This window comes from Trachypithecus francoisi, unplaced genomic scaffold (genome assembly GCF_009764315.1).
Source record: "Trachypithecus francoisi isolate TF-2019V2 unplaced genomic scaffold, Tfra_2.0 Contig01585, whole genome shotgun sequence".
In the NCBI taxonomy this organism is placed as follows: domain Eukaryota; kingdom Metazoa; phylum Chordata; class Mammalia; order Primates; family Cercopithecidae; genus Trachypithecus; species Trachypithecus francoisi.
In genome coordinates this window covers 10,851,130-10,875,964 of record NW_022681444.1, presented here as the reverse complement: position 1 = coordinate 10,875,964, position 24,835 = coordinate 10,851,130, and the positions used below count along the sequence as shown (strand labels likewise).

The following is a 24,835-nucleotide window of genomic DNA, read 5'->3' as shown; positions in this document are numbered from 1 at the left end:
ACATAAATAAAAATAAAATGACAAACTAGTAAAATTAGAGAGTTTGACTAGGTGCAAGACATAAGATCAACCTACAAAAATCAATAGAATTTCTCTACTTCAATAACAACCAAGTTGAAAATTAAAAAAAAAAAACACAAAATAATATTAAAAACTATAAAATATCTAACAATAAATCAATAATACACTACAGGTCAGGCACGGTGGCTCACGCCTGTATTCCCAGCAGTTCGGGAGGTCGAGGTGGGAGATTTGCTTGAACCCAGGAGATTAAGACCAGCCTGGGCAACATGGTGAGAGCCCACCTCTACAAAAAATAAAAAAAATTATCCTAGTGTGGTGGTGTGTGCCTGTAGTACCAGCTACTTGGGAGGCTGAGGCAGGAGGATGGCTTGAACCTAGGCGTTCCAGGTTGCAGTGAGTTATGATCAGGCCACTGCGGCATAATATAAATAGGTAATAGGTAGATAACAGATTGCGAGAAGACACTTGAAATAGCTATAACCTGTTGGGCGCGGTGGCTTGCGCCTGTAATCCCAGCACTTTGGGAGGCCTCAGGCAGATCATGAGGTGAGTTCAAGACCAGCCTGGCCAACATAGTGAAATCCCGTCTCTACTAAAAATATGAAAATTAGCCAGGCATGGTGTCAGGCGCCTGTAGTCCCAGCTACTCAGGAGGCTGAGGCAGGAGAATCGCTTGAACCTGGGAGGCGGAGGTTATAGTGAGCTGAGATTGGGCCACCACATTTCAGCCTAGGCAACAGAGCAAAATTCTGTCTCAAACAAAGGAAAAAAGAAAAAGAAAGAAATATCTATAACCAACAAGAGACACATGTATAGAATACATAGGGCACTTCAGCAAATCAAGAAAAAGATAGTAATTGTACCGGAAAAATGGTCAAAAGATAAGAGTCCGCAATCTATAGAGAAAGTAACCCACAGACTCATAACAAGGATATAAAAATGCTCCATCTCATTAAGTCAAAGAGAGGCCAATTAAAACAAGAACATGTCCCTTTAGCCCGTTTTACTGAAAAAATTAAAGAGCTAGTCAATACCAAGTGTGGACAGGGATATGGACACTTTTGTGGGGTTCTGGTGAAAGTGTAGGCTGGGGCAGGTGTCCTGGAGAATAATTTGGTGGTGTATCTTTTTTTTTTTTTTTTTTTTTTTTTTTTTTGAGGCGGAGTCTCGCTCTGTCGCCCGGACTGGAGTGCAGTGGCCGGATCTCAGCTCACTGCAAGCTCCGCCTCCCGGGTTTATGCCATTCTCCTGCCTCAGCCTCCCGAGTAGCTGGGACTACAAGCACCTGCCACCTCGCCCAGCTAGTTTTTTTTTGTATTTTTAGTAGAGACGGGGTTTCACCGTGTTAGCCAGGATGGTCTCGATCTCCTGACCTCATGATCCGCCCGTCTCGGCCTCCCAAAGTGCTGGGATTACAGGCTTGAGCCACCGCGCCCGGCCGGTGGTGTATCTTAAAAGTAAGTCTAGGCTGGGTGCAGTGGCTCACGCCTGTAATCACAGCACTTTGGGAGGCCAAGGTGGGCAGATCACCTGAGGTGAGGAGTTTGAGACCAACCTGGCCAACATGGTGAAACCCATCTCTACTTAAAATACAAAAAATTAGCTGGGCGTGGTGGTATGCACCTGTAATCCCAGCTACTCAGGAGGCCGAGGCAGGAGAGTCGCTTGAACCCAGGAGGCGGAGGTTGCAGTGAGCCGAGATCGCACCATTGCACTCTAGCCTGTGGGAGAAGGGCAAGACTTCATCTCAAAAAAAAAAAAAAAAAAAAAAGGTCTAGAAAACCAAACACCACATGTTCTCACTTATAAGTGGGAGCTGAACAATGAGAACACATGGACACAGGGAGGGGAACATCACACACTGGGGCCTGTCGGTGGGGGCGGGGAGAGGACGAGCATCAGGAAAAGCTAATACACACGAGGCTTAATACCTAGATGATGGGTTGATAGGTGCAGCAAGCCACCATGGCACACGTTTACCTATGTAACAAACCCGCACATCCTGCACATGTGCCCCGGAACTTTAAAAAAAAAAAAAAAAGTCTACAGTCTGAGCAGCATGGCAAGACCTGCCTCCACAAAAAAAAAAAAAAAAAAAAAAAAATCCAGGCATTGTGGCATAAGCCTGTGATCCTGTTACTTGGGGGGTTAGAGGAGAGAATCCCTTGAGCCCAGGAGGTAGAGGCTGTAGTAAGCCGTGTTTGAGTCACTGTACTCCAGCCTGGGCAACAGAGCAAGACCTATCTGTAAAAGATAAAAAAAAATAAGTCCATGCACCCTATGACCTATCAGTTTTCCTCCCAGTTGTGTATCCCAAATAAATTCTGAGCTGGATCCATAAGGGAACAGTATGGTGCACAGTGTATAGTGCATAGTGTATAGTGCGGTGTATAGTGCGTAGTGTATGGTGCATAGTGCGTAGTGCATAGTGCATAGTGTGTAGTGCATAGTGTATAGTGTGTAGTGCATAGTGCATAGTGCATAGCGTATAGTGCATAGTGTAGTGTAGTGCGTAGTGCATAGTGCATAGCATATAGTGTATAGTGTGTAGTGCATAGTGTATAGTGTATAGTGTGTAGTGCATAGTGTAGTGTAGTGTGTACTGTATAGTGTACAGTGCGTATAGTGTATAGTGTGTAGTGCGTAGTGCATAGTGTATAGTGTGTAGTACATAGTGTATAGTGTGTAGTGCATAGTGCATAGTGTATAGTGTATAGTGCATAATGCACAGTGCATAGTGTATAGTGCATAGTGCATAGTGTATAGTGTGTAGTGCATAGTGCATAGTGTATAGTGTGTAGTGCATAGGGCATAGTGTATAGTGTATAGTGCATAATGTATAGTGCATAGTGCACAGTGCATAGTGTATAGTGCATAGTGCATAGTGCAGTGTATAGTGCATAGTGCATAGGGTATAGTGCATAGTGTATAGTGTATGGTGTACAACATATAGTGCATAGTGTATAGTGTATAGTGCATAGTGTGTAGTGCATAGTGTGTAGTGCATAGTGCATAGTGTATAGTGCATAGTGCATAATGTATAGTGCATAGTGTACAGTGTACAATGTATAGCGCACAGTGTATAGTGTAGTGTGTAGTGCATAGTGCACAGTGTATAGTGTATAGTGCATAGTGCACAGTGCATAGTGCAGTGTATAGTGCACAGTCCATAATGTATAGTGCATACTGCACAGTGTACAATGTATAGTGCATAGTGTATAGTGTGTAGTGCATACTGCATAGTGCATAGTGTACAGTGTACAATGTATAGTGCATAGTGTATAGTTTATAGTGTGCAGTGTACAGTGCATAGAGTATAGTGTATAGTGTACAGTGATGTTTGTCACAATGTTACTTCTGGTGCTACTGCAGGTGTCAATCCCTGAGAGAGTGGAAAGTAGATTAGGGTAGGTTCACATTACAGAATAATTCTCAGCAGTTAGATGGAGCTTCATAATGATGCTGAATGGGGGGAAAAGTAAGAAACAGATTGCCACCTATAACATAATTCCACTAACATAAATTAAAAATACACACACATACATTTTGCAAGGAAACATACAGACCAAAGGACACACATGATATGCATGGCAATGGTTGCTTCTGTGCAAGGAGGAAACTGGATGTGGCGAATGAAGATAAAAGGGAACAAACAGGGCCGAGTGTGGTGGCTCACGCCTGTAATCCCAGCACTTTGGGATGCTGAGGTGGGTGGATCACTTAAGGTCAGGAGGTCGAGACCAGCCTGGCCAACATGGTGAAACTCGTCTCTACTGAAAATACAAAAACTAGCCAGGTGTGGTGGCTTGTGCCTGTAATCCCAGCTACTCGGGAGGCTGAGGCAGGAGAATTGCTTGAACCTGGGAGGCAGAGGTTGCAGTGACCTGAGATTGTGCCACTGCACTCCAGCTTAGGCGACAGAACAAGACTCCATCTCAAGAAAAAAATAAAAATTAAAAATTAAAAAAAGGGAACAAACAAATGCAAGTATAAAAATTAGAGAGGGCCCCTGCACAAATCATGATAGTAATGTGACTAACTCAGCCCTTGGGACCTGTTGTGGGCTGAATTTATTCCCCCAAACATTGACATGTTGATGTCCTAACTTGCAGTTCCTCAGAATGTGACTATGTATAAGGTCGCTGCAGATGTAATTAGTTAAAATGAGGTCATGCTGGAATAGGGTGTGCTCTCAACTCAACGTTACTGGTGTAGTTATAATAAGGGGAAATTTTGGACACAGAGACAAGTTCACAGGGAGAATGTCGTGTGAACATGAAGGCAGAGAACGGTGGGATGCATCTCAAGCCAAGGAACGAAGCAGGAGGATGGGTTGAGCCTCAGGATGGCCAGCCAAACTCCAGAAGCTGGGAGAGAGGCAGGGACCAGATCTCCTCCAAGCCTTCAGAAGGAACCAACCCTGCTGACACCTTGATCTTGGACTTCTAGCCTCTAGAACTGTAAGACAATAAATTTTACTCCAATTGTTGGAATAACAGCAAACCAAGATGGCGGCCAGCCCTGTGGGCGCTTGAGCTACCATGGACACCGAGCCATGCAGCAAGAGTAGCTCTTGGCCCCTGACACTGCTCCCACTTAGCCTTAGTCTTAGCCTAAGTCTTGAAAGATTTATTCTAAGCTTTTTTTTGTTTGTTTTTTGTTTTTTGTTTTTTTGAGACAGGGTCTCACTCTGTTGCCCAGACTGGAGTGCAGTGACAGATCATGGCTCGCTGCAGCTTCCAACTCCCGAGCTCAAGTGATCCTCCCGCCTCAGACTCCCAAGTTGCTGGAACTACAGGTGCGAACCACTATGCCTGGCTAATTTTTAAAATTTTTTTGTGGGGATGGGGTCTCATTAAGATGCTCAGGCTGGTCTTGAACTCCTGGTTTCCAGGGGGTCACCTGCCTCGGCCTCTCAAAGTGCTGGGACTGGCCAGGTGCGGTGGTTCACACCTGTAATCCCAACACTTTGGGAGGCCAAGGCGGGTGGATCACGAGGTCAGGAGATCGAGACATTCCTGGCTAACACAGTGAAACAGTGAAACCCCGTCTCTACTAAAAATACAAAAATAAAGTAGCCGGGCGTGGTGGTGGGTGCCTGTAGTCCCAGCTACTCAGGAGACTGCGGCAGGAGAATGGCATGAACCTGGAAGGCGGAGCTTGCAGTGAGCTGAGATCGTGCCACTGCACTCTAGCCTGGGCGACAGAGTGAGACTCTGTCTCAAAAAACAAAACAAAACAAAACAAACAAACAAACAAAAAACTGCTGGGATTACGGGTGTGAGCCACCGAGCCTGGCCTGTTCCTGTCTTTTGACCTTGAAGCAGAGGTTTCAAGGCCCTCTTATCCATCCCACCTCCTGGGGGCAGCAGAGTTCTTGAGAGCTTAGGAGACAGGCCCACAAGCACAACCTGGGTAAGCAGGTGGTGTGGTGGAAGGAATGGAGGTGTGCATTTGGTAGGGGTAGTGGGCTCAGGGCAGGGGCCTTCAATGCCATCCTGGGGGTCCCAAGAAGACTTCCTGGTGGGGATCACATTGGAGTTGAATCTTGGAGGAAGAACAGGTATGATCTGGGTGACGAAGAAAGGAAAGCATTCTTGGCCACCTCCAGCCTCCATGGTGGTGTTGTCAGGAACAGAAGCGAACATCTTCTAGCTCAGGTAAAAGTGGAATTTTTGTGTGTGTTATTTTTACTTTTTAGAGGAAGGGTCTTACTCTGTCACTCGGGCTGGAGTGCAGTGGCACGATCGTGGCTCACTGCAGGTTCAATGTTCTGGGGTCAAGTGATCCTCCTGCCTCAGCCACTCAAGTAGCTGGTACTTCAGTTGCATGCCACTGTGTCTGGCTAATTTTCACTTTTTGTAGAGATGGGGTCTTGCTATGTTGCCCAGGCTTCTCTCGAACTCCTGGCCCCAAGCAATCCTCCTGCCTCAGCCTCCCAAAGTGTGGGGATTACAGGCGTGAAAAAGTGGAATTTATTGAAAAGAAACAGGGGCATCTTCCAAACCCAAGCAGGCCTCCTGGGCAATGGGTTAGTCCTGCCGATCTCCTTCCTCTCTGTTGCCACACCTGCTCCTTGCTGGTCTGGGCATGCCGGCTTCCTCAGCAAGGCTCCTAGTAGCTCTTCCTGCTTAATCTCTGCTGTCCAGAGTGCTGCTGATAGCCACAGCTGGGTCCAACTCCATATTACCCTCCCAGGGACTAGCACAGTTCCATCTTATTGCACAACCCCTGAGGCCACCTGTTTGAGGTATTTTCTAAGTGATCTGCCTCTCCTGGAGTACAGCAGTTTGAATGATCCCCCTGCAGCTGTGTAAAATTGTAATCCTCCACCAACACAATGTATCTCAGTCTTGGGGTCTCTCAGTTCAAATTCTCAAGAAGGAGAATCCGGCTGGTTCAGTGTGAGGAAGGTTTTCAGCCCTGATCCAGGTCCAATCAGGGTGTGTGTGTGTGTGTGTGTGGTGTGTGTGTGTGTGTGTGTGTGTATCTGTGGGTTTGGCTTGATTCACAGTGAGTAGCCCGGGATGAAGGCAGATTCTCCAAGGGGCTGTAGCAGTTGGGATCCTGGCGGGAAACAGTAGCACCCTCCAAGGGATAATTAAAAAGACAGGTGTGAGCAGCTTCAGAGAAAAAAGAGGTGCTGAAGCACCTAAGGACTAGTGAGCTGTGGGGATCCGCGATCACCTCTGAGTGTGAAGAGTGAGTGAGGGGAACCATTACTAACAGCACGGGTGAGACAGGCCACGCAGCAGGAGCTGTGCATCACGGCCAGGCCAGGCCAGGTGGGAAGGCTCTTCCTCGCTCACCTGACCCTGCCACACTTTGGTGAAATCCAAGAGGAGGGAGAGGACATGCTTAGCAGGTGTGGCTTAGAGGGGAGTCCAGACAGAGAAGGGCAAATGGAGAATGACCAGCACAGGCTGCAGAGGCCATCTGGTGCGGAAGGAGAGGAGACGGCCTGAGCCAACGAAGGGCGTTGTGAAGCCTCTGGGCGTTCCTTGGTACTAGAGGACACAGTGCTAGACAGCAAGGGGAAACCAATGCGCTAGCGAGGCCAGGGATGCAGAGGGCCTTGGGGACTACCAGCAGAAGCTCAGACCCCATCCTGTAGGGGATGCCCACTAATGGCAGGGCACCTGGCCAGGAGGCCGCCGCACAGACAGCTGAAAGCTAAAGCCAAAAAGCAATTCAAGTGGATGAACTTTGGGCACAGAGTGGGAAATATTTTTGACTGGTGGTGTCCTTCCAAAGGCCTCTGAATCCCACTACATTCAGAAGGCCTTTTGTTTATGAGGGACAGAAATCCAGTGAAACTAGCATTGGCCAAAATAGTTATTGCTTCATGGAACTTGGAGGGCCAGGGCAAAGCTGGTTTCAGGGACTCTGGAAATGCAGAAGATAGCAGCATGAATTTCTCTTTCCATCTCTGTTTCTGTCTCTTTCACTCTTTAACTCGACTTGTCACACACCTTGCTGTAGGACAGGGGAAGGGAGAGGCCACAGCTTCCTCATCACAGTTTAGTGACCCCAAAGGAAAGAGAAAAATTGCTTTTTTTAAAAAAGAACACCCATCTGTAAAGACCGGGAGGAATACTCTAGTCCAGCTCAAGTCACAGGTCCATTGCAGACCAACAATGTCTGCTTGTTAAAGCAAACGAAATATGGCCTGAGAAGGACTCCGTACTTATATATTCGAGTCCTTGTGGACGAGCAGTAACCCAGCTTAACAGGCACGCAAAATTGAAAACTTAACTTAGTAGTATGCACCTGTAACAATAGCTGAGTATTGGCCAATCCCAGCAGCCATGCTTCAACCACTCAGACTGCTGAGTGTTCAAACTGTTCAAATAAGGCAAACGCCAAGCTGCAACCAATCTCACTGTTTCTGTACCTCACTTCCGATTCCTGTATGTCACTTTAGTTTCGTTTTTGTTGTTGCTGTTTGTTTATTTTTTGGAGACCAAGTCTCACTTTGTTGCCCAGGCTGGAGTGCAGTGGCACAATCTCAGCTCACTACAACCTCTGCCTCCCAGGTTCAAGTGATTCTCCTGCCTCAGCCTCCTGAGTATCTTGGATTGCAGATGCCTGCTACCATGCCCGGCTAATTTTTGTGTTTTTAGTAGAGGCAGGGTTTCACCATGTTGGCCAGGCTGGTCTTGAACTCCCGACCTCAAGCGATCTACCTGCCTTGGCCTCCCAAAGTGCTGAGATTATAGAAGTGAGCTACTGCGCCAGGACACTGTACTTTGTCTATAAATTTGTTCTGACTCCTGGAGTCTCTCTGAATCTGCTGTGATTCTGGAGGCTGCCTGACTCGTGAATTCTTTCTTTTTTCTTTGCTCAATTAAATTTCATCTCATTGAACTTGTCTTTTCTTTTAACAACTCCATGATGGGCATCTCAGATTGGCCAGGCCTGGTCCACCTGCTGTGGCCTGGGGCTGGTACTGTGATGGTGAGGACCATCAGCACTGAAAGAATCAAGGAAGGGCGGTTCACCTATTCAGAAGGCCAGGGGGAGATGTCACACAGCCAAATGCAGCAGATGTCCCCCACCACGTGCATCCCGTCAGCATGCCTGCCTACGCAGGGCTCAGTCCTTTCCTGCTCAGACAGGCCAGCCAGGAAGCCCCGTCACAGGGAGGCTCCAGGGTGCTGTGTGGACGGTAGTGGTCTGAATAGTGTCTGTTAAGCAAACGATAAAAATCAACCCCAGAGAAGTAGAAAACATCTAGGTGGTCCAGCCTGGTAAGTGGCGGGAGATGGTGGTAGAGCTGTCTTTGCCTGTCATCTTCAGCCTCTTCTCGCAAGCCACTGGTGGTCCATAATGAGATAACAATGACCATTCTTCTTCCAGACAGTGTAGAAACAGTGGCAATGTGGTTATGGCCCCCTGGAGAGCGAGCAGTTGATGAGCTCTGCGTATGGCTGCTCTCCTCCATGGCAGAACGCATTCCTGCAGGATGAGGTCATGGAACCAAGGAAGGTCAGGGTGTGGGGGACTTCCTGGGTCAGAGCTCCAGAGCAGCGCTGCTCCCCCTGCCCTCCTCCTGAGGTCTCCCATCACTGGTGGTCTCAGAAATCTCTGAAGACATGTGACTCCCTGCCCTGGTGTGAATGCAAAGGGAAGAGTTTGTTTCTGTGAAGTAGTTTGCAGATTCGTGGAACTGACAGAATCCAGATCCTTCCCCATTTCCCTCAACCTTTCCATCTCTGGACCCTATGCAGACTATGCTCGGGTGGTGACACAGAAGAATTTAGTGTCTGGTGGATCCGTTTCTGGAAGTGATGAATGCTGACAGCTGGCACTTAACAGTTATCAAAAAGAACATTAACTGGAGTAGGCTCTGTGCCACTTAGAGCTTAATGTCTCACTGAATTCACCCCAAATCCCCACGAGCTAGCATTATTACTAGCCCTATGTTGCAGGTGAGGAGACTAAGGCTCATCCAGTTAGTATGATGAAACCTACATTCAAACTCTGGTCTGTTTGAAGCTAAAACTCTTAGCTTCCCCCCAGTGACTGTGTTAGCACAGAGGAAACAGCTCAATTTTCACCTCCCTCCTAAGCCTTCATGGCTCTAGACCTGTGTTTATAAAGGTTGTTCACTGCTCAAGGGCCCAGGAGGGTTTGGGGCTGGTGGACAGGGGCCAAAATACAGCCCAGGGGTGCCATTTTTCTAATTCTCACCAAGGCCCTACACTGACTAGCAGCGGCCCTATCCAGTACCATCCAGCGCCTGCTCCGAATTCTGACAACACCCACCGTGCTGGCTACTGACACATCTGGCCCCCCTTAACTATGGCTGCCCTGCACTGTGACCCAATTGGTTCCCATGACAAAACCTGTTATTCCCATAACCCACCCAGCACTTTTTTTGCCCCTGGTTCCCTCTGCCTGGAATGGCCTTCTCTCCCCAGCCGCCTCGCCTGGTTCTATTAGGTTGGTGCAAAAGTCATCGCGGTTTTAATGGCAAAAACCGTGACGACTTTTGCACCAACCTAATATTTCATAAAATCTACCTTTCCTTTAAAACCCAGCCTGATGCCTACTCCTTCAAAACACCTTTCATATCCCACAGTTCGACTTCATCTCGCTCTGCCTCCCCTCACAGCGCTCTGTGTTCGTGCTGGATGGAGCCCATCATACTCAGCCTCGCAATAACGGCCACCTACCTAGCGAGTGAGCATTTACTAGGCGCAGGGCTCTGGGCTAAGCGCTGTCCATACTTCATCTCCTTGATGCTTCACGTCACTGATGTCATTATGCCCATTTCACAGAGGAAGAAACTGAGGCTTGGAGGACCTAAAGCCTTCTTTCAGCGGGAAACGCACTAAGGCCTTCTGATTTTCAAGCTGCCTCCTATTAGGGCTGGTTTTCCCTAGATGTCATGACTAGGTGTGAAGCGTGAGCTACCTGAAGGCAGACGCCTGGGCGGTCCCTCGCAATCCCGGAGGCGGGTTTCTGCGAATGTTCAGCCCAGGCAGGAGGGCTGCCCTGGCCCCCAGCTTTCCGCCCCTTCCTAGGTGAGCGGCAACTCCAAGGCTCCCAAGTAGGCCCTTCACCCACGCGGGCCCCAGCGGCTCCTTGGGAAACAGGATCGCTGCTCTGTGGCCGCCCACAGAGAGACCCTCGGGGGTCGCCAGGCAAGCGAAGGGCAGAAACGACTCGAGGGGGCAAAGGGGAGGGCGCTCGAACCACACCCAGCCTCCTCCAGCTTGTTTACACCTCTCTGCCGTGTCCCCCCGCCCGCCAGTCACGTGACCACCCGCCCCGCCCCTCGGGCTCTCGCTTGGCTCCTCCCGCCTCGCCGGCCCTTCTTTTTGCCTCCTTCGCGGAGTCACAAGATCTCTTAACAGCCTCCTTTCGGGATCCTTCCGCCTGGCCCCGCCCCCTTCCATAAAAACCCTCCTTGCTTTTTTTTTTTCTCGTCCAAGCCACATCGTGAGTTATGAGTGGAAGAGCCTCTTCCTTCTGGCGAGGTTGCCGAGCGCGGCCGTCTGTCCTTCCTTTCGAGAAGGAAGGGAGCTCCAGAGAGGGACTCTTTTTCGTGGCGGAGGCCGCCGTCGGCCTTGGCCCTTTCACGACGGGGGAGGTGCTGTACGTCCAAGATGGCGGCGCCCTGTAGGCTGGAGGGACTGTGAGGTAAACAGCTGAGGGGGAGGAGACGGTGGGTGAGTATGGGGGTGTCTCCCCCTCCTTTTTACGGGGGCTTCCTGGGGCAGCCTCGGCACCATGACTGCAGTCGGGGAGGCTCGGAGGGGCTGGAGCAAGAGGCTCAATTGCTTGGTAGGGATCCCGGGGAAGGGGGGGGTCGGAGAGCTCTCCCCTCCCTCTTATTACGCGCGATCTCGGACAGGCCCGGACGGGACTGGCGGGTCCCTGGGGGGGAGAGGCGAGCCGGACCGGGCACTTCGCCCCTCCTTGGCGCCCGAGGGGACGGCTGCACCCCGGGCCTCGGTCCCTCGGGCAGGGGTGAGGTGGGCCCCTTCGTCAGCCCCTCACTTGGTGGGGTGACAGGTTCACGCTAGGTGAGGAGGGCAGGTTAGAAACCCTTGGCGGGAGGGGAAGGGTCGCGAGGGTAGGGCTGATCCCGGAACTTAAAGAGTGGGGTCGGGGTAGAGGGGCGTGGAGAATGAATGGAGGTTGCCTGTGGGGATCAAGGACTCGCCCGGACTCGGTGTCTTCGCTGAAATTTGCATGACTGTTGTGCCTCGCTCTGGGTGTACTTGTGGGTAATTTAATTGATGGTGAAAGACAGTTACCTGAAAGTCGGCAAAGGTGATTCCTAAGAGACAGCTATTGGCAGAGCCACTCCTAGGCGTTCATTCATTCATTTGAGGAACTGGAGAATGAAGAGCCTGCGGTCGGAGGGACCTTGTAGAATTAAAGCTCTTTCTTTGTGTTTCCTGTTAAAGAGTTTTGCTTTGTGTGTTTTGGATTTGTGGTGGGGACTTGGGAGGGGACACGGTCCTCCTAACTAAGAACAACAGCTAACGTGAATGGAGTGCTTGCTCTCTGTGTGCCAGGCACTGTGAAGGTGCTTGGCAGTCGTTATCTCCTTTGGTCCTCACGACAAAGAGAAGAGGCAGCCACTATTAACACCTCCAGTCTTCTCAAATGAAGAAACTGAGGCCCGGAGAGAGCAGGGTACTTTGCCTAAGATCACACCCCGATTGTATCTGAGCCAGGACTGGAACTGCTGGGATCTGACTGACTCCAAAGATATGACTCTTACATTTATCTGTTGTTGGATCAAAGCTGACCTGTATGTGATTAAAATTTATCATTTAGCCAAGGTTTATGCACGTGTGTTCTGTTTAATGTTAAAGTGGGGGGATGCACTTGGCTTATGCGCCTTAGCTTTTGTTTGGGATGGTAGTGTTGTGCATGTAAATTTGTTAGTCTAAATTAGGCCAAAAATTACTTGATATTTTAATAAAACTGATGAGTTTACTGCAGAAAGAAGTCCTGCTAAAATCCTTGCTGGCCTTTTTTTTTTTTTAATAGAAAGCATAGAAATAACACTTCACGTTGCATAGAGTAAGCTATAAAAGTGCTAAAATAGAATAATACTCTTCTGAGATACTTTGATTTATAATTTTGGGATCAACTTGGAGTCATCTGAATTCAAACAGCCTGGCAAAGTGGAGCTGTAAATTTTGGGAAGCATTATAAAACCTAATCTTTGGGGAGCCTTTGATTTACTGAGCAACCACCTGTGATTCTTAAGTTGAGCATTCCTGAGTAAACCTGGAATATGCAAATGTGAAAACTGATTTAGGGTTGTGTAGGGAAATTTACCTTTAACAGTCATGCATCAGGCAAATGAGGCTCCTCAGAAACACTGAAACATTCTTTACTGTTGCCCTGGGGAGCTGCAGAATCTTCCTCTAACCACCTGGTGTAAACTTAAGGGGTATTTATAGAGGATGTAAACGGAAAATATCCTCTTACTAAAGTTAATATCTTATCCAAAACACTCTTACATCACGTGCCTAGAAGGGCAGATGATGTAAACTTTCTCTGCTTCATGCATTTCCTGGTGTCATAAACACTTGGGATGTTCCTGAATTCCTGGTTAGAAAGCAGGTGGCTACCGGCCTTTTTGTTTCTGTAAAATTAGAGTGCTTCAAGTCCTGTGACTCAGTTGTCCTCTTCCTCATTGGATTAAGTGTAAAAACTGATACTGCTACTGTTGTGGTGTAATATGATGCCTTCTGTGCATGCCTGGTTTCACTCGTGAGATGAAACTTAACAGTCTTACTAGGGCAATCTAATATATATCTCTGTATGTAATGTTTGCAGAATAATGAACTTGCTGGAAACAAGAGATCTGAAACCATAGTGCTCATGAGAACCTCGATGTACAGATATTTGGCACTATAGTAGGTAGACCTACATAGTCGGACACCTTGTGTGTGTATTTTGGAAGAAGACTGATTCGGATGTGCACCAGAGGTTGAGGACCACTGGCTTCAAGTATCAATCTGGCTATTTTCATTTATTATTTATCGCAGAGGTATTTCTTAAAATAGCTTCTGGCCTCTTATGTATGTAGTGTTGGGTGAATTTTGGGCTCTGAATTAAAGCTGACTTGATCTTATAGCTCTGTCTTCATTTGAAGTTTGTTAGGCTACAGGTATGTTTATTTCTGGGTTCCAGGCCCATAGTGAACTAAAATTAGCTTTTCATGGAATTAATTGGATATTCTTGAATGCCGATGAGCCACATAGAGCAATATCTCAACCATTTCAAGCTCTCCTAAAGAGTCAGATAGCTTTTGACCTTCAGTGGGTCACTTAAGTTCTGTGAGCCTCAGTGTCTTCATTGGTGAAGTTTCTAGGCCTACATTTCTGTGATTTAAAGTCCTTTGGGGTGTCATTTAAACATTCTGACCAAATCGATTGAGGCAACGTGTTAATGGTTCTGTAATAACCAAGCAAATTGGTGACTTTGCGCCTGCCCTGCTGGGTGAAGATATGTTTAGCATTTATCCTTTCCTTTACATCATAATACTTTTTTAAAAGATAATTCCCTGTAAGTTTCCCATATTATAAATCTCTGAAAGGTTAGTCTTTGCATTGGTTTTGTCATTTAAGTAGCCGAAGGCATGAAAGAAAAGTAGCATTAAAATCTGTGGCTGTTTGCTTGAAATGTGTCTATGTAGCGTACACTCAAACACTGAGTTTTGGCCGGGCGCGGTGGCTCAAGCCTGTAATCCCAGCACTTTGGGAGGCCGAGATGGGCGGATCACGAGGTCAGGAAATCGAGACAATCCGGCTAACCTGGTGAAACCCCCTCTCTACTAAAAAATACAAAAAAAAAAAAAAAAAACTAGCCGGGCGAGGTGGCGGGTGCCTGTAATCCCAGCTACTCAGGAGGCTGAGGCAGGAGAGTGGCGTAAACCCGGGAGGCGGAACTTGCAGTGAGCTGAGATCCAGCCACTGCACTACAGCCTGGGCGACAGAGCGAGACTCTGTCTCAAAAAAAAAAAAAAAAACACTGAGTTTGTTTTTTTTAACCTCAGATCATGAATTGGTAACTAATATAATTTGGATGGCATGAAATACTCATTCTCCATTTAAGTTCATCTGAAAGAGGTAAACTGTCAACAATTTGAGATTATTCTTTCTCTGGTTTACTTTTTAAGCCTGTAGTTGCTAGAATTTAGTAACTTTATGTCTGTTTTCATGGGAGAGAATAAAAATTCAAATTTTACACGCTGTATATAAAATACACTGTCTCAGGACTTTGTCAGTTTCTTGTCCTTTCTCTTGTTCAGTGCTAACTTTTGTAATGAACAGGGAATCAGCAAAAGGTAACAATACTTTTTACAGTTGAATGAATTCAGATTTACACCTGGTAAGTAAAATGCCTTAAAAACCGTGCTTTAGTCCAAGATAAAGCATAGTAGTTACTGCCCTACAACTCACAGGTTACTCTCTTAAGTAAATATGATGGCAGTAGAGGGCCGGAAGCGTTTGAGTAACAAAGGACAGTTTTGCCTTTCTGTTGATGATGTGGTGGAAGACACAGAGGGGAGCTGTAGGAAGAGCAGAGGCAGTGACCTTAATGTCTGCAATAATTAAGACTGCTACTTTGAGTAGTTCACAGAGCATAGTAACAAACCTGAACTGTATCCATTTTAAGTTACACAATGGTTTTATCAATGTTTCAAATAGCAGTTGTTAAATGGATACACTGCTAATTATTATGTACCTAGCAATACATTTTTGTTAAGTAGTAATATTGTTATAATAAAGTTTATATTTTTTGAGTACTCATGTGCCAAACACTGTGGTATTTTACATGTCTGATTCCCCATTAACTTCTTACAGCCTTAAGAGGCAGCATGGGAGGAGGAAACAGGCTTAGAGTTAAGTTGCCTAAAGTTACTTATTCGGTGGCTGAGCTGGAATATGAACCTTTTTGGTTGACGCCACAGCCCAAACATTTAGTCTTCCTCTGTGATAAACTGCTTCATCTGCTGACCTCATAAATTAACTCACAGGTCAGGTCAGTGGTTCTTAACTTTGGTGGTGGTGGGAAGGTGTGTGGATTCAGTTCCCCTCTGAAAATCTGTGAGAAGCTGTGGACCAAATTTCTCTTCTACCCTTCATGTCCCATCATCACCAAAAAAATTCATACAGACGTGGAATTTTGGATATGGCTTTAGGGACTTTATGGACCCAGCTTGAAACCCAGCTGATCATTTTAGATAGATTACTGCTCTAAAAATGGACTTAGGCTTTATTAAAAACAATTTTTTTGTTTTTTAACTAGTAGGCAGGAGAGGCCCAAGTCAGAAGGTGGCCTTATGTACCATCTGGGTTATAAATTATTTTGTTAAACTTCTGTAGTATACCCAGGTATGTAATCTGCTAAGTGCTTATCAGGCTTGGCATTCGGTCTGTGCTGGTACCTTTAGCACCTGGAAGAATTCCATTGAGCCTTCTTCCCAAGGTTTATGCACGATACATATTTTTTTCCTTTTGAACCTCAACGGAGGTATATTAATGAATGAATGTTTTTTACCTTCATCATTCTTTTTCCTAGACCAGTGGTTCTGAACCTTTAGTGGACATCAGAATTACCTAGAAGACCCCACACCCAAAGTGTCTAATTCAGAGATCTGGGGAAAGGCCTGAGAGTTTACATTTCTAACAAATACCCAGGTGATGCTCCCGCTAGTGGTGCCAGGACCACATTTTGAGAACCACTGCTCTAGACTATCAAACTATACCCTTTTTCCCTAGAATACTTCTGTTTCGGTCCTATAAACCTGAAACCTAAAGATATCTCACAGTTTGCTTTATATTTCTTTTAGGAGAAGCTCTGGGTAGTGTCTTTTTGAAGTATACATGGTATCTGTTCGGCCTGTATTTTCTTAGTAAATAGTGTTGTTCCTGTTAATAGAAAGTCAAAACATAAGCATTATTTATTGAAGAGATATGCCTTACCACAATCAAGCTCTGGCCTGATACGCAAGTTACTAGAAGATTCTTCACCTTTGCGATAGGATGTAAGCTTTAGCAAACCATCCATCAATGCCCCTAATGGCAGAAATTCTGAATGGAGAATCTGGCAAGTTGGAGCTCTCCTACCCCAGTTTGTCCTTGAGAGGGATTCCCGCTGCTGAGACCTTTTAAATCACACATGACGGCCGGGCGCGGTGGCTCAAGCCTGTAATCCCAGCACTTTGGGAGGCCGAGACGGGCGGATCACGAGGTCAGGAGATCGAGACCATCCTGGCTAACCCGGTGAAACCCCGTCTCTACTAAAAAAAATACAAAAACACTAGCCGGGCGAGGTGGCGGTCCCTGTAGTCCCAGCTACTCGGGAGGCTGAGGCAGGAGAATGGCGGGAGCCCGGGAGGCGGAGCTTGCAGTGAGCTGAGATCCGGCCACTGCACTCCAGCCTGGGCGACAGAGCGAGACTCCGTCTCAAAAAAAAAAAAAAAAACACACATGACTACACGTGTTGGCAGGTTTTACCATCAGCTGTTTTACTCTCACATAGTAAGTAGTTATTTCCTACCCTTTTCTCCTTCCTTCTAGGCACTGATAGGAAGAGAGAATGGGAGCAAGTATCTTACCCTTTTTAGATGCATTTGTGCTGAAGGCGCCTTGGTTCACTTGATAGAATATTACCCTAAGAAGTCACCTGAGAATTCCTGAGCCAGAGCAGAGCATTAACCTAACAGTGTAACGTTTCTGCTCTATCTAACTGTACCTGATAATAAAATAGTCCATCCATGCCTGGACCTGTGTCTGAATTGTCCTTGAATTTTTATGGATGAAAAATCGGATATAGAAAACAAGTTATAGTGAAGAGACATCTGCCTTCATTTACACATGTAGTGCATTTTTACATCATAAACAAATGTGTACAAAATTATCTTAGGCAAATTGATCTGCAGTCACCTATTTTATGTTACCTACAATCCTGAGGAGTCGTGGAGGGTAGTGTCTAGGCCACATATCACAGCACTTGTTTTTGAAAAGTTCGAATATTCCCCTGTAATTTCAGATAAACCCTTTCTAAAGACATCTTAGGTATCTGCCACTAGTATTTTCAAAAGGTATATATACCTCTTGGCTCTCACAGCTCATAATGCATCGTGGCTAGGGCAGAGATATGTGGAAAAAATGGCATATGGGTCCTGCTAATGACAACTATCCATGGCTGTTAGGCTGGAGTTCATGTGTCATCCTAGGCATATAAGCCATCCGTCTGTAAACACCTAAAGAATGCTATTAGTTAAGATGAATGGTGAAAACAGATTGACCTATGTGCCTTCTGTTTCATCTTAAAATACTTAAAACGCGGCCGGGCGCGGTGGCTCAAGCCTGTAATCCCAGCACTTTGGGAGGCCGAGACGGGCGGATCATGAGGTCAGGAGATCGAGACCCTCCTGGCTAATACAGTGAAACCCCGTCTCTACTAAAAATACAAAAACTAGCCGGGCGAGGTGGCGGGCGCCTGTAGTCCCAGCTACTCGGGAGGCTGAGGCAGGAGAATGGCGTAAACCCGGGAGGCGGAGCTTGCAGTGAGCTGAGATCCGGCCACTGCACTCCAGCCTGGGCGACAGAGCGAGACTCCGCCTCAAAAAAAAAAAAAAAAATACTTAAAACGCAGAGCCCTTATCTTCTTCTGCAAACCTACGTTTTATTCAAAAAGGTTGCTTACAGAAGTGAAGTTATAATGATGAACATAAGTGAGAACACAACTTTTGGGTCCAATATGAAAGGGAAAAAAATCTAGATCTGGAGTCAGGTTTCTTTTTAAATTTGGCTTTCGAAGATAAGGACATGGATTGATGCTGGTGTTCTGCTCTGCCAGGTGTTTCCGTCTGCACTCCTCCCTTCAGGAGGTTCACAAATCACATCTCACTTTACTGACCAGAGTGATTGTGCCTGGTAGTACCCCCCGGTAGGGCAGGATTGAAATACAAATGAATAAATCAATAAACACTTAAAAATATAAATAAGAGTAGAAGAGTAGGTAGCCTTTGACATACCAACATAAAATTCCTACAAATTTAGTACCATTATCATTTTTAGTGCAGTGATAAAGAAGTTAACAGTCTTAACACTGAGCATTGGACAGAAACATTCTGCTAGGTAGGGGGTGGTGGCTCACGCCTGTAATCCCATCACTGTGGGAGGCTGAGGTGGATGGGTCACTTGAGTCCAGGAGTTCTAGACCAGCCTGGGCAACATAGGGAAACCCTGTCTCTACAAAAAAATACAAAAATTAGCCGGGCATGGTGGTGTGTGCCTGTATTCCCAGCTACTTGGGAAGTTGAGGTGAGATGATTGGTGGAGCCTGAGAGGCGAAGGTCGCAGTGAACCGTGAGCCACGGTCAGGCCACTGCACTCCAGCCTGGGCGACAGAGCGGGGCTCTATCTGAAAAAACAAAACAAAAAAAAACAACCACCACCACCTTTTGGTGGTGTGCACTACTTTCCTAGAGTAGGGCCTTGATGGAGGACAGGGGTTGTGGCTGGGCAGTCTACAGGATCTCATCTGGTGTAGATCCTAATTTTACCCTTGCCTTAGATAGTTCTTCTCAGGTAAAATGTCCAACCGGGATTAGCTGCAAGAGGAAGTCTATATGACTCACTGGACTAACTGCTTATTTTAAGATTCTGATTTTAAGATTAGAGGCTCCTGCACTTTATTTATTTATCTATTTATTTGGAGACGGAGTTTTGCTCTTGTTGCCCAGGCTGGAGTGCGATGGCATGATCTCTGCTCACTGCAACCTCCGCCTCCTGGGTTCAAGCGATTCTCCTGCCTCAGCCTCCTGAGTAGCTGGGATTACAGACATGCGCCACCATGCCTGGCTAGTTTTGTATTTTCAGTACAGATGGGATTTCTCCATGTTGGTTAGGCTGGTCTCAAACTCCCAACCTCAGGTGATCTGCCCACCTTGGCCTCCCAAAGTGCTGGGATTACAGGCGTGAGCCACCGTGCCTGGCCTGGGCTCCTGCACTTTAATTCAAGCCCTGTGACTTGCATTGAGTGTGACCAGGCAAGCACTCCCTGTCAGAATGGTATGATCCCTCTTTTCCAGAGGACCAGCCTGCCTGCAGCACTGTTCACAGGCTTGCAGATGCCACTGAAGGGACCAGTGGAGTTTAATGTCTGGAATGTGTTCCACGTGGAAATAAAATTACCCTGTCATCTGGAACAGTGATTTTAATTGTTAGAGAGTTCCTCAGTCCACTAGTTTGACTTTGGCCATGGTTGTACATTTAAGAAGCTGGTTCAAGTTTCTTCCGTGTTTAGGGTAATTGGGTGTCCATAGTATATGAAGCTCAGCTTTCATACTCTATTCAGCTCTGGAATGGCTGCCAGAGAAGCTGATTACATCTTACCTGATCTGAGCAGGGTGTATTTGCCTCTTGTGTGCCAGGTGCCAGGATAGACCCTAGGTGTCCCAGATGGTTCCTGTCCTCATGGAGTTTACAATCTAGTGATCAAATTGTACCTAAATATAGTTTGAAGGACCCATATTTTCAAAGCAAACTAGAATGTATTGATATATACTCATTTAGCATTGATATTTAATACAAGTTAATTTGGACAAAGTGGGGTAAAAGGGGGAAGAAAATAGAAAAAATGATAGCTGTTCACAAATATTTTGTGTCTCTTGTAGAAGGATTAAATTTAAGTCATGCTGCCTGAAGGCAGAATTAGGCTTTGGACATTTATTTAAGAAATACTGGCCAGGTGCAGTGGCTCACATCTGTAATACTAGCACCTTGGGAGTCCTTGATGGGAGGATTGCTTGAGGCTAGGAGTTTGGGAATAGCCTGGGGAACATAGTGAGACCCCATCTTTAAAAAAAAAAAAAATTAGTTGGGCATGGTGGTGTGTGCCTGTATTCCTAGCTGCTCGGGAGGCTGAGGTGGGAGGATCACTTGAGCCTGGGAGTTTGAGGTTGCAGTGAACTATGATGGCTCCACTGTACTCTGGTCTAAGAGTTAGACCCTGTCTGTAAAAAAGAAAGAGAGAAAGAAAGAAAAAGAAAAGAAAGAAAGAGTTTAACTCCTAGTCATTCAATCAAGAAGTGCCAGACACCATGGTAGCTGCTTGAAATACAGTACTGAGTAAGCTGCAGTCTCTCCCTGGATATAACTTCTAGTGAAGGAGACATGTTCAGTAATTAATCGAGCCTATTTAATTGGGTTGTGGTAAGTGACACAAGAACTATAGGCTGCAAGAGCATAACAGGGGACTTGACCTAGTCTGGAAGGTGGGAGTGGGAGGGAAGTGGAGCCTAGGAGGGCTTCTCCGAGGAAGTGAGCATTTAAGCTGAGATTTTAAGGATGAAGAGTGAGTTTAGGAGGAGCCAAAGGTAGAGTCTCTTAGGCTCAGGAATGGGGAACATGTGGCTTGACCAAGGAACTGAAAGGCCAGTGAGGCAATGTGGTGGGGAGGGTTGCGGACAGGTGAGGACTGTGGGAACTGTGGCAGGCAGTGAGGGCCTGCTGGCCCACTCAGTGCTTTGTGGCCCTCACTGTCCTGGATCTGCCTCACATGGCTCCTCTGGTAACTTCGGTGTGCCCCACACTGTGCCGAGGGCAATAGGATGCATCATCTCGTGTAATCCCCACAAGCCTTATGAGCTTGATGCCATCATTATTCTAACTTTACAGACAAGGTAACTTACAGTTAGACCTTGGAGACTTAAGATAAATAGCCAAATGTTACACACTAATAAGTTGCAGAGCTTGGATTTTAACCCGGAACTCTCTAATTCTAGGGCCTATCCTGCCCATTCATTTATACCTCTAACAGACATTAACAAAAGACAGAGATTACAAGTTCAGCACAATATAAAGAATTTTCCAGCAACCAGCTGTTCAGAAATGTAGACAGGGAGAGGCACGTGCTTCCAGCGATTATGAGTGTTCATTCCAGTGGAAACGTGGTGGCCACCTGTTGGGGATAGCAGGGGAAGAAGCTTGTGCCAGATGAACCCCTAACTCACTTCTGATTGCATCTGGGATTTTGCTTCATTGTGCATATGTTTTCTTCCTTCAGTGACCATGAAAGACACCAGGTTGACAGCACTGGAAACTGAAGTACCAGTTGTCCCTAGAACAGGTAAGGTCTAACCAGGCCAGTGGTTAGAGGAAGATGGGAGGGAATTATCTTGCCCATGGTTGTGCATTCAGGGATTTAACATTTACAGTTTTAGCTACTTGCCAGGAACTGGACCATCTATGGCATGAAGTAATTAGCATTACTGATGATTATTAGTTGCTTATTCAGTGCCTGACATTGTGCAAAGTGCATTGTATGGATTACTTTTCTTCTTCACAGCCACACTTTCGTTGTATCCCCATTTTACAGGTGAGGATTCAGGTTCAAAGATGTCACGTAGTTTTCCTAAAGATGTATAGCTAGTACTTGGTGGACTCAGTTCAGCTCTGTTTAGCAGCAAAGTTTGGTTTTAACCGCTTCTTTAAATTAAAGCCTGTGTGCTGACACAAGTCATTTAACTAGTGCAGAGGTTCTTAACCCTGGCTGCACCTTAGAAATCTGCATGGGTTTATAAAAACAAACCAAATGTGATATGCTCCAGAGTTTCTGTAAGCTCTCCAGGTGATTCTAATGTACGTCCTGGGCTGAGGACCCTTGAGCTGGTGAGTGAGCATTTGCATCTTAACATGGCTGTATCTGTTGCCTTAAATTAATTTCTGAGAGATAAGTTATATGCTATAGTAATTTTTAGGAATTGGAGGATCCTGTCTCAGAATATATCCTTCATAAATGTTGAGGCGCCGGCATTTCCATGGATGGAATTTCCTCTTAGTGACCTAACTGATCACTGAACTGTAATTTTGGTTTCATAGTAGTAGTACCAAGTACAACAGAGTTGTGTATAGGAAAAGTGTAGGGAAGACAGGAGGTGCTTGGTCTGCTGTCTTTATACATGGACAGCTGTGTGACTCATGCCAAGGCTCAGTAGTTGCTGTTTACTGTATTCTGTCACTGTCTGCCTCACCTCTGTCATAGGAATTGTGAAATAAGGTAGAGATTTTTGTCTTACAGCTCTACATCAGTTCATAAGGAGGGTCTTGATACAAACTGTAGACTGTCTAACAAGAAAGCTAAGTATTGTTCTCTCACAAGTAGGGAAAATTTTCTGAGTTTGATTTTTCATTTTCAGTGTTTTTGTGTGTGCTTCATACTGTTCCTTTTTTAGAAGTCCACTGTATATGAATTTGAACCCAAAGTCAAATGGTTAAGTGTTCAGATCATTGAGGTCCAAGCTAAATATCACCATCATAAAATGTAAATTCTGAGATACAAAAGTAAATCTCAAATTTTATTAAACATTTTTCACCATAGTAATTGTATTGCATTTTAGTAGTCAGATTTTAGAAGTTTGAAAATTTAATATAGGAAAAATACTTTGTGGGCACTACTGGCTGCTAGGTTACTCCTGTGATCACTATGTCACAGGTGTGTAATATCATCTCAGCTGGCACACAGCCTCATTGGTAACATTTTTGGACAAAGCAGAATTCAGGAAAGTTTCTGGTAGATGGTTTTCTGGAAGGAACCTTGTACCTGGGATTCATAGCTTGGCAAGCCTCAAAGATCCTTACTCTTCAATTACTAAAAATTGTTGGCTGCCTTTAGCAATTATTTTTATTTTGAAACAATAAAAACCCCCAACTTTTAATAGCATTTTTTTTTTTCATGGAGTACTCTTATACTTTTGTTCTCATTTTTAAGACATTTTTGGCCAGGTGTGGTGGCTCACACCTGTAATCCCAGCACTTTGGGAGGCCAAGGTGGGAGGACCACCTGAGGTCAGGAGTTTGAGACCAGCCTGGCCAACATGGTAAAACCCCGTCTCTACTAAAAATACAAAAATTAGCTAGGCATGTTGATGTGCGCCTGTGATCTCAGCTACTTGGGAGGCTGAGGCAGAAGAATCGCTTGAACCCAGGAGATGGAGGTTGCAGTGGGCCAAGATTGTGCCATTGCACTCCAGCTTGAGCAACAGAGCGAGACTCTGTCTCAATTAAAAAACAAAAACAAAACACCTGTGCCAAAGCCAGACAGCCACCAGATTTTGGCTGAGTATAGAGACTGAAACTGAACTTTGGCAGATCCCTGCTTTCCATGTTTTTTGAGATCATAAGTATTGTTGGATCAAATCTGATTACTAGCTGTATAGTTTAAACTTGGTTCAAGGTTTCGCATGAATTACAAAGTATCTTTTGTTGAAAAGTGATGACTAAGAACCTCCCTGCTGCTTTAGATTGGGTGGTCAGGGGAGGCCCATCAGAGATCTGTGAGACAGTCAGCTGTGCAAGGATGTGGGATAAGAGTGTTCCATGCAGAGAGGGAACAGCAAGTGCAAAGGCCTTGAGCAAGAAAGAACCAGTATTCCTGTGTTTGGGAAGACTGGGACTAGAGCAGAGGAATGAAGAGGCAGAGGGGGGTTGGGAGGTTAATAACTTGCTGGATCTTAGGAGGCCTTGTAGACTACTCATGAGTTTCATAAGTTCCATAATGTTATTGGCTCTTATTAATTCCATGGGAAGCCACTGGTTGATTTTAAACAGAGGAGTGAGATTCATATCTCAATGTCCCTTGTGGTTATTTAGTGGCAAATGAATTTTGTAGGGTAGCATGAATACAAGCAGGGAGAGTAGAGGGGGGGCTGCTGCTCCCTTGTCTCTGAGAGATGATGGGGCCTTCGACTGAGGTGATAGCAAAGGTTTGCTGATGGATTAGATATGGTGGTGGGGGTGGTGACAGAGTCAAGGAGTTACCTGGGTGTTCACTTTAGACTGATGGTAGTGCCTTTTACTGAGATCCAGAAGATAGCAGAGTGATGGATTTTGGAGTAGAGATTGACCTTGAAGGTCATGCCCTGTTAATATGACTAGCATCATCTACAACACTGTACTGTGCACTGTATGTGTCCACTAAAGATAATATTAAACTAAATGGAATGTTGCTTTAGCATATAGGATACAGAAATCCATTCACCCAATTGCTGTCTTTTAACTTCTCCCGTATGATATTTTCTATGGTGAGTTACTTCCAAAGTGGAAAAGAGACTTTTATGGCTAGAGACTTGTGGCTAACACACTGATGCTTCATTGTGTCTGTGGTGCTGATCTTTAAGTGACTTTTCTCAGCCAGTCTCTATAGGCTGTAAAATGTGTTTAATATGTGTACATTTCATCCACCACCACCACCACCCCTGACTGAGTCCAAGTCGGGCTGGTTTCTTCCCCTTTTTTGTGCACATATTGAACCATGT

At 45.9% G+C, this 24,835-nt stretch overlaps 1 protein-coding gene and 1 long non-coding RNA gene across 9 annotated transcripts in view; one reads left to right on the top strand and one right to left on the bottom strand.

Annotated features, from left to right (window-relative positions):
* Window positions 1-8,362: 8,362 nt before the first annotated feature.
* LOC117073761 lies at window positions 8,363-10,758 on the bottom strand. Its single transcript, XR_004433343.1, has 2 exons — window positions 10,203-10,758; window positions 8,363-9,134 (listed from the first exon to the last, which is right to left on the bottom strand). It is a non-coding gene; the product is annotated as an uncharacterized LOC117073761 (long non-coding RNA).
* Window positions 10,759-10,979: 221 nt separating this feature from the next.
* The window catches only part of TSC1 (TSC complex subunit 1), a 55,685-nt gene continuing 41,829 nt past the window's right edge, over window positions 10,980-24,835 (top strand). Inside the window, exons 1-2 of one of the 8 annotated variants that reach the window (XM_033195033.1) lie at window positions 10,980-11,172; window positions 21,586-21,648. The gene's annotated coding sequence lies outside the window, so the exon portion shown is untranslated. Of the gene's footprint in view, window positions 11,202-21,585; window positions 21,649-24,835 lie in introns of all 8 variants that reach the window. The other 7 variants (XM_033195076.1, XM_033195059.1, XM_033195044.1 and 4 more) reach the window with 7 other exon arrangements.